The sequence below is a fragment of the Oncorhynchus gorbuscha genome, linkage group LG11 (assembly GCF_021184085.1).
Source record: "Oncorhynchus gorbuscha isolate QuinsamMale2020 ecotype Even-year linkage group LG11, OgorEven_v1.0, whole genome shotgun sequence".
NCBI classification, from domain to species: Eukaryota; Metazoa; Chordata; class Actinopteri; order Salmoniformes; family Salmonidae; genus Oncorhynchus; species Oncorhynchus gorbuscha.
This window is the reverse complement of record NC_060183.1, coordinates 21,421,561-21,432,077: the sequence shown is the minus strand read 5'-3', so window position 1 is coordinate 21,432,077 and position 10,517 is coordinate 21,421,561.

Sequence of the window (10,517 nt, the reverse complement as noted above, 5' to 3'; positions counted from 1 at the left end):
ACCTAGACCAGTGTTTGCCAGTACATGCATTTGTTGTGGCCCATGACAAGCACACCTGATTCTATTTGTCAACTAATCATCAAACCTTTGACAAGTGAAATCAGTTTTTTTTGTACTTGTGGATTCATCAGAAATGTGTGCTGCTGTTGAGGGTACTCGAGGACCGGAGTTGGGAAACACTGATCTAGACAGTTGGGGAGATTTCACAATAAGAAATGGGATTATAGCCTCTGCCCTCTGGAAAGTTGGATATTGACCTGTCCCCATTATTAAAGGGTTGATCTTATGTTGTGACTGTGGATATTGCTGATGTCAATGATTGGCATTGCACTAGGCAATAAAGTGTAACGGATGTGAAACGGCTAGCTTATTTAGCGCTAAATAGCGTTTCAATCGGTGACGTGACTTGCTCTGAGACCTTGAAGTAGTGGTTCCCCTTGCTCTGCAAGGGCCGCTGCTTTTGTGGAGCGATGGGTAACGATGCTTCGAGGGTGATTGTTATTGATGTGTGCAGAGGGTCCCTGGTTCGCGCCCGGGTATGGGCGAGGGGACGGTCTGAAGTTATACTGTTACATTGATGCTGTTGGTCAATTGATACTTGGTCAATATGGTGTGATTGAAGGTGCAAGTATTCCTCCTTCCATTGGCAAACAATAGCAGATGAAACAAGGGCCATAGAGGATGACAACCAATGGAAATCTAAGGCATACAATGGGTAGAACTTTGCTATAGCAGAAGCAGACACCAAATCAAGTAAAATAAAATTGTATTTGTCACATGTGCCAAACACAACAGGTGTTACAGTGAAATACTTACTTACAAGCCTTTAACCAACAATGCAGTTTTAAGAAAAATATGTGTTAAGTAACATCTAATTAAAGAGCAGCAGTCAAATAACAGTAGAGAGGCTATATACAGGGGGTACCAGTACACAGTCAATGTGCGGGGGCACCGGTTAGTCGAGTAATTGAGGTAATATGTACATGTAGGTAAGAGTTAAAGTGACTATGCATAGATAATAACCAGAGAGTAGCAGCAGCGTAAAGGGGGGGGGGGGCAATGCAAATAGTCTGGGTAGTGTGGCAGACCAGGGGGACGTTTACACAGATCAGACACGGACAGAGTATGATTAGCTCGGTTTCAAGGGTGTTTATTTAAATAATAAATAAAAAAGAAAAGGTCTCCCCCATGAGATCCTCTGCTGGATACTGTCTTCTCGCCTCCGGCTGTATCCTGTCGGGCACAAAAACTGAACTCCCTACTCATACCTCTGCAAACGTCCCCAACTATACTGGAGTCCTTTCTGGTTGGGGTATGTACGTACAGTCACTGTGGGGATGACATCATCGATACACTTATTGATGAAGCCAGTGACTGATGTGGTGTACTCAATGCCATCGGAAGAATCCCGAAACATATTCCAGTCTGTGCTAGCAAAACAATCCTGTAGTTTAGCATCTGCGTCATCTAGCCACTTCTTTCTTGACCAAATAACTGATGCTTCCTGCTTCAGTGTTTGCTTGTAAGCAGGAATCAGAAGGATAGATATATGGTCAGATTTGCCAAATGGAGGGCGAGTGAGAGCTACAGTGCCTTGCGAAAGTATTCGGCCCCTTGAACATTGCGACCTTTTGCCACATTTCAGGCTTCAAACATAAAGATATAAAACTATATTTTTTTGTGAAGAATCAACAACAAGTGGGACACAATCATGAAGTGGAACGACATTTATTGGATATTTCAAACTTTTTTAACAAATCAAAAACTGAAAAATTGGGCGTGCAAAATTATTCAGCCCCCTTAAGTTAATACTTTGTAGCGCCACCTTTTGCTGCGATTACAGCTGTAAGTCGCTTGGGGTATGTCTCTATCAGTTTTGAACATCGAGAGACTGAATTTTTTTCCCATTCCTCCTTGCAAAACAGCTCGAGCTCAGTGAGGTTGGATGGAAAGCATTTGTGAACAGCAGTTTTCAGTTCTTTCCACAGATTCTCGATTGGATTCAGGTCTGGACTTTGACTTGGCCATTCTAACACCTGGATATGTTTATTTTTGAACCATTCCATTGTAGATTTTGCTTTATGTTTTGGATCATTGTCTTGTTGGAAGACAAATCTCCGTCCCAGTCTCAGGTCTTTTGCAGACTCCATCAGGTTTTCTTCCAGAATGGTCCTGTATTTGGCTCCATCCATTTTCCCATCAATTTTAACCATCTTCCCTGTCCCTGCTGAGGAAAAGCAGGCCCAAACCATGATGCTGCCACCACCATGTTTGACAGTGGGGATGGTGTTTCCAGGGTGATGAGCTGTGTTGCTTTTACGCCAAACATAACGTTTTACATTGTTGCCAAAAAGTTCAATTTTGGTTTCATCTGACCAGAGCACCTTCTTCCACATGTTAGGTGTGTCTCCCAGATGGCTTGTGGCAAACTTTAAACAACACTTTTTATGGATATCTTTAAGATATGGCTTTCTTCTTGCCACTCTTCCATAAAGGCCAGATTTGTGCAATATACGACTGATTGTTGTCCTATGGACAGAGTCTCCCACCTCAGCTGTAGATCTCTGCAGTTCATCCAGAGTGATCATGGGCCTCTTGGCTGCATTTCTGATCAGTCTTCTCCTTGTATGAGCTGAAAGTTTAGAGGGACAGCCAGGTCTTGGTAGATTTGCAGTGCTCTGATACTCCTTCCATTTCAATATTATCGCTTGCACAGTGCTCCTTGGGATGTTTAAAGCTTGGGAAATCTTTTTGTATCCAAATCCGGCTTTAAACTTCTTCAAAACAGTATCTCGGACCTGCCTGGTGTGTTCCTTGTTCTTCATGATGCTCTCTGCGCTTTTAACGGACCTCTGAGACTATCACAGTGCAGGTGCATTTATACGGAGACTTGATTACACACAGGTGGATTGTATTTATCATCATTAGTCATTTAGGTCAACATTGGATCATTCAGAGATCCTCACTGAACTTCTGGAGAGAGTTTGCTGCACTGAAAGTAAAGGGGCTGAATAATTCTGCACGCCCAATTTTTCAGTTTTTGATTTGTTAAAATAGTTTGAAATATCCAATAAATGTCGTTCCACTTCATGATTGTGTCCCACATGTTGTTGATTCTTCGCAAAAAAATACAGTTTTATATCTTTATGTTTGAAGCCTGAAATGTGGCAAAAGGTCGCAAAGTTCAAGGGGGCCGAATACTTTCGCAAGGCACTGTATGTACTGTGTATGTACTGTGCACTGTGTGTGGAGTACAGATGGTCTAGAGTTTGTTTTCCTCTGGTTCACATTTAACATGCTGGTAGAAATTAGGTAAAACGGATTTAAGCTTCCCTGCATTAAAGTCCCCGGGCCACTAAGAGCGCAGCCTCCGATGATCGATTTAAAAAAAGTTCTCATTTGCAACTGTGACCTGGCCAAGATAAAGCATAGCAACACATGGAATAAACAAAACATACAGTCAATAATACAGTAGAAAAAAATAAAACAAAAAAGTATATATATATATATATATATATACAGTGAGTGCAAATGAGGTAAGATAAGGGAGTTAAAGGCAATAAATAGGCCATGGTGGAGAAGTAATTACAATATAGCAATTAAACACTGGAATGGTAAATGTGCAGGAGATGAATGTGCAAGTAGAGATACTGGGGTGCAAAGGAGCAAGATTAATAAATAAATACAGTATGGGGATGAGGTAGATAAATGGGCTGTTTATAGATGGGCTATGTACAGGTGCAGTGGTCTGTGAGCTGCTCTGATAGCTTGTGCTTAAAGCTAGTGAGGGAGATATGAGTCTCCAGCATCAGATTTTTTCAGTTCGTTCCAGTCATTGGCAGCAGAGAACTGGAAGGAAAGGCGACCAAAGGAGGAATTGGCTTTGGGGGTGACCATTGAGGTATACCTGCTGGAGCGTGTGCTACAAGTGGGTGCTGCTATGGTGACCAGTGAGCTGAGATAAGGCGGGGCTTTACCGAGCAGAGACTTGTAGATAACCTGTAGCCAGTGGGTTTGGTGACGTGTATGAAGCGAGGGCCAACCAACGAGAGCGTACAGGTCGCAGTGGTGGGTTGTGTATAGGGCGTTGGTGACAAAACAGATGGCACTGTGATAGACTGCATCCAGTTTGTTGAGTAGAGTGTTGGAGGCTATTTTATAGATTGCAATGCAGAAGTCGAGGATCGGTAGGATGGTCAGTTTTACGAGGGTATGTTTGGCAGCATGAGTGAAGGATGCTTTGTTGCGAAATAGGAAGGCGATTCTAGATTTAATTTTGGATTGGAGATGCTTAATGTGAGTCTGGAAGGAGAATTTACAGTCGAACCAGACACCTAGGTATTTGTAGTTGCCACGGAAGGAGAGTTGTATGGCATTTCAGCTCGTCTGGAGGTTAGTTAACACAGTGTCCAAAGAGGGGCCAGAGGTATACAGAATGGTGTCGTCTGCGTAGAGGTGGATCAGAGAATCACCAACAGCAAGAGCGACATCATTGATGTATACAGAGAAGAGAGTCGGCCTGAAAATTTAACCCTGTGGCACCCCCATAGAGACTGCCAGAGGTCCGGACAACAGGCCGTCCGATTTGACACACTGAACTCTATCAGAGAAGTAGTTGGTAAACCAGGCGAGGCAATCATTTGAGAAACCAAGGCTGTCGAGTCTGCCAATAAGAATGTGGTGATTGACAGAGTCGAAAGCCTTTGCCTGGTCGTTGAATATGGCTGCACAGTAATGTCTCTTATCGATGGCGGTTATGATGTTGTTTAGGACCTTGACCATGGCTGAGGTGCACCCATGACCAGCTCTGAAACCAAATTGCATAGCGGAGAAGGTACGGTGGGATTCGAAATGGTCGGTAATCTGTTTGTTAACTTGGCTTTTGAAGACCTTAGAAAGACAGGGTAGGATAGATATAGGTCTGTAGCAGTTTGGGTCTAGAGTGTCACACCCTTTGAAGACGGGGATGACCGCGGCAGCTTTCCGATCTTTGGGAATCTCAGACAATACTAAAGAGAGGTTGAACAGGCTAGTAATAGGGGTTGCAACAATTTCGGCAGATCATTTTAGAAAGAGAGGGTCCAGATTGTCTAGCCCGGCTGATTTGTAGGGGTCCAGATTTTGCAACTCTTTCAGAACATGAGCTATCTGGATTAGGGTGAAGGAGAAATGGTGGGGGCTTTGGCGGGTTGCTGTGGAGTGTGCCGGGCAGTTGACCGGGGTAGGGGTAGCCATGTGGATAGCATGGCCAGCCGTAGAGAAATGCTTTTTGAAATTCTCAATTATAGTGGATTTATCCATGGTAACAGTGTTTCCTAGCCTCAGAGCAGTGGCCCGCTGGGAGGAGGTGCTCTTATTCTCCATGGACTTTATAGCGTGCCAGAACCTTTTTGAGTTCGTACTACAGGATGCAAATTTCTGTTTGAAAAAGCTAGCCTTAGCTTTCTAACTGCCTGTGTATATTTGTTCCTAACTTTCCTGAAAAGTTGCATATCACAGGGGCTATTCGATGCTAATGCATAACGCCACAGGATGTTTTTGTGCTGATCAAGGGCAGACAGGTCTGGAGTGAACCAAGGACTATATCTATTCCTAGTTCTACATTTTTTGAATGGGGCATACTTATTTAAGATGGTGAGGAAGGCACTTTTAAAGAATAACCAGACATCCTCTATTGACGGGGTGAGGTCAATTTCATTCCAGGATCACCCGGCCAGGTCGATTAGAAAGGCCTGCTCGCAGAAGTGTTTCAGGGAGTGTTTGACAGTGATGAGGGGTGGTCGTTTGGTCGCAGACCCATTATGGATGCAGGCAATTAGGCAGTGATCACTGAGATCTTGATTTTTTTAGTCAGAGGTGTATTTGGAGGGGGAGTTAGCTAGGATGATATCTAAATCCGTGTTTATGGATTTGGGGTTGTACCTGGTAGGTTCATTGATAATTTATGTGAGATTGAGGGCATCAAGCTTAGATTGTAGGATGGCCGGGGTGTTAAACATGTCCCAGTTTAGGTCACCTAGTAGCACAAGCTCAGAAGATAGATGGAGGGCAATCAATTCACATATGGTGTCGAGGGCACAGCTGGGGGCAGAGGGTGGTCTATAGCGAGCGGCAACAGTGAGAAACTTGTTTCTGGAAAGGTGAATTTTTAGAAGTAGAAGCTCGAATTGTTTGGGTACAGACCTGGATAGTAAGACAGAACTCTGCAGGCTATCTTTGCAGTAGATTACAACGCCGCCCCCTTTGGCAGTTTTATCCTGGCGGGAAATGTTATAGTTAGGGATGGAGATTTCAGGGTTTTTGGTGGTTTTCCGAAGCCAGGATTGAGACACGGCTAAGACATCCGGGTTGGCAGAGTGTGCTAAAGTAGTGAGTAAAACAAACTTAGGGAGTAGGCTTCTAATGTTAACATGCATGAAACCAAGGTTTTTACGGTTACAGAAGTTAACAAATGAGAGCACCTGGGGAGTGGGAGTGGAGCTAGGCACAGCAGGACCTGGATTAACCTTTACATCACCAGAGGAACAGAGGAGAAGTAGGATAAGGGTACGGCTAAAGGCTATACGAACTGGCTGCCTAGCACGTTCGGAACAGAGAGTAAAAGGAGCAGGTTTCTGGGAATGATAGCATAGATTCAAGGCATAGTGTACAGACAAAGGTAAGATAGGATGTAAGTACATTGGAGGTAAACCTAGGCATTGAGTAATGATGAGAGAGATATAGTCTCTAGAGAATTTAAACCAGGTGATGACATCGCATATGTAGGAGGTGTAACAACATGGTTGGTTAAGGTATATTGAGCAGGGCTAGAGGCCCTACAGTGAAATAAGACAGTAATCACTAACCAGTACAGTAATGGACGAGGCATATTGATATTGGAGAGAAGCATGCGTAGTCAAGTGAACATATGGGTCCAGTGAGTGGTTGGGCTGGCTGGGGACACGGCGATTCAGACACTTAGCAGGCCGGTGCTAACAAGCTAGCAGTTAGTAGGCCGGGGCTAACTGTTATGTTTGTTCCTTATATAATGACAAACTGGGGCATAGGTTTTACTACTTTTAATGAACATATACTTCAGCTAGAAAACTCCATGTTTAGCCATGCAAGGCATTCTTCAACCATCTGTCTCCCGCATAGCCTGCTGGGTAACGTAGTCTAAATGTTATTAACACATAACAACACACTAACAAACTAGCAGTTAGCTGACCGGGGCTAGCAGCTAGCAGTTAACAGACCAGGTTAGCAAGCAAGCTAGAAAGTTAGCAGACCGGGGCAAGCATGTGTAACAGTATAATTTTAAACCGTCCCCTCGCGCGAACCAGGGACCTTCTGCACACATCGACAACAGTCACCCACGAAGCATCGTTACCCATCGCTCCACAAAAGCCGCGGCCCTTGCAGAGAAACGGGAACTACTACTTCAAGGTCTCAGAGCAAGTGACGTAACCGATTGAAATGCTATTTAGCGCACACCGCTAACTAAGCTAGCCGTTTCACATCCGTTACACTCACTCCCTCTTTGACCTTCCTCCTTTTTCCGCAGCAACCAGTAATCCGGGTCAACAGCATCAATGTAACAGTATAATTTTAAACCGTCCCCTCGCCGGGCGCGAACCAGGGACCTTCTGCACACATCGACAACAGTCACCCTCGAAGCATCTTTACCCATCGCTCCACAAAAGCCGCGGCCCTTGCAGAGCAAGGGGAACTACTACTTCAAGGTCTCAGAGCAAGTGACGTAACCGATTGAAATGCTATTTAGCGCACACCGCTAACTAAGCTAGCCGTTTCACATCCGTTACACATGCTAGGAGTTAGCAGACCAGGGCTTGCAAGCTAGCAGTTAGTAGACCGGGGCTAGCAAGTTAACAGAAGGGCCTTTGGGGGACATCGCGATGGAGGGAAGTCTGTTTTTGCCTCTTCGTGCGGTGACATCGATAGACCAGTCGTGGATAAGTAGGGTTCCAAGTAGCTCTAGGTAGCTAGCAGGCCGTGGTTAACAGAATGGGCCTTCAGCGGACGTCGCGCCTGAGGGGCCTGTTGGAATCCTCTGGAAGATTATGTCGGTATTCCAGTCGTAGAGGATTGGCGGGGTTCCGTGCCCCGTACCGGCAGTAGACGGGGTCTGGATATTGTAGCCCAGGAGTGGGCTTCGGTGGTAGCCCAGGAGCCCTAGCCAGGCTAGCTCCCGGCTAATTGGTCCAGATGAAAATGTTCAGAGTTTGCGGTTGGAATCCGGGGATATGTAGAGAGAGAAAAAAGTAGGTCCATTATGCTCTGGTTTGAGTCACGTTTTACAAACTTTTTTTTTAACCTTTATTTAACCAGGCAAGTCAGTTAAGAACACATTCTTATTTTCAATGACGGCCTGGGAACAGTGGGTTAACTGCCTGTTCAGAACGACAGATTTGTACCTTGTCAGCTCAGGGGTTTGAACTCGCAACCTTCCGGTTACTAGTCCAACGCTCTAACCACTAGGCTACGCTGCCCCCCGAACTGGCGAGAGCTTTCCGAGCTAAAGGTTAGCTGATGACCGGTAGCAGTGGTTTCCTGACTGATAGCTGGTAGGTAGTTAGCTGGTTAGCTTCAGTTGAGGGATTCCTGATGCGAAGTAAATAGAAATACTTTTGGAGAAAAAAAAACAGATCCACGCCACATTGGCTGAGGCGGGTTGCAGGAGAGTATTTAGGAGTTGAGGTTTAGGAAAATATTTTTAAAAGATATGCAAAGAAAAAGACGACAGGACAAAGACGTCTGACTGCAACGCCATCTTGGATCTCCAGGTGACACACTAGTGCTGCTATTCCTGTAACACTAGCCCGCTGCTCTCCTTCTTTTTCCCTGGTTTAGTGTACAAAAGGAGATAACTTGCTGAGCGCTCTATCAGAGAGGTGTCAGTGTGACTTGTGTGTAGCCTAGTTGAACAGACAGCAGCTCCCCAATGTATTGCCCAGCTTAAAACACACTATGCATAACCCTAACCTTTCTGACATTAGCCAGGATAGTGTAGTATTAGGCACAGAATGGAGCATTGAAATGCTCTATGCACCTGTTGAAGGCCGGGTTTGGCTTTTGGCTCTTTTTCTTTCATTGCTCTGATCCATATTGCATTTTCTGAAGGATTTATTCTTATGATTGTTTGTTGATTTTGAGGTTGATGTTTCCGGGTTAAATTGAATTCTGCCCCATTTTATTTGATCAAGGCCTTGTTCTGTGCTGCTTCATTGAAAGATACCGCAGAGCTGTATGTAATGACGAGATTACTTTTACACCTGCATTGTTTGCTGTTTGGGGTTTTAGGCTGGGTTTCTGTACAGCACTTTGAGATATCAGCTGATGTACGAAGGGCTATATAAATAAATGTTATTTGATTTGATTTGATGTCAAGTTTAGATCCAAAATAAGCCCATAGAATCACACTAGGCTTATTTTGAACAGATTTTTGGCAATAGTGAAACCTTTTGCTTCATCTTTTCATCTATGAAGATACTCTGTGCACCCTGGTGGGTAGGCTACATACCACCTGTTTCCTATTTTGAAAATGTTTCACACTATACTGAAGAATAGTGCTCAGATCATACAATAATTTTCTTGTGTTACATTTTCTCAGCATCCTGAACCTCAGTATAATCTTCCAAAAGTATTGAGTGTCAGTGAACTGAACGTCAGTATCAACCTCGCCTCTAGTTGGCGCAAACTGACATACATCCTTTTTCAAACCTCTCCTCGGGGACCCCTAGAGGTTTTATATAATTGTGTTGTAGCCCTGAACTAGCAAACCTAATTCAAGTAGTCAAGGGCTTGATGATTCCTCATTGAATAGTTGAAATACATGTTGAATAGTTCAAATTTATGAAATGTCTGGGAGTCTCTGAGGAGAGGTTTGAAAAAGGCTGCTCTAACCTACAAAAGCTTCTGCGTCCCCATTCACCATTTGTCTGCTGTTTATAAATATCAGGGGCGCAACTTTCACTGGGACGGGCAGACGGGGGACATGTCCCCTCCACTTTCTGAAATTGCATTTTTGTCCCCACCAGTTTTAGCATTGGAATGCGATACAAAACGAGGCAACGGTATGCTCCGAACGGTCGGGTAGGCTGTTTGGAGTGTTTATCCGACCGGATTAAAAATAGATAAAAAAATGATATGCCCCCCCCACTTCTAAAACCAAAGTTGCACCCCTGATAAATATAGTGGCTTTTGCAAAGATGTAACTCACAATATCTTGATAAGCTGCTTGAGGACCTTGTCAAAGCTGGCAGGATTTCTACCCTTCTCTGATTGGCTGATCATGGAGCAGCTTTCCGTTTCATTCTGTAGCTTCAGGAGATGGATGAAGCACCTGATTTTAATCTATTTTCGCCTAATAAAGTGAACATTTTGTTAGGGATATGTACATAATAACGATACACTGACTTCATTATGACTGACCATACCTTGAATGTGGAATACCAAGCGATCTAAAACGGCTCAAAAGCAGGGTCAAATCTGTCCATGACTCAAGGAGAACCTCAAAG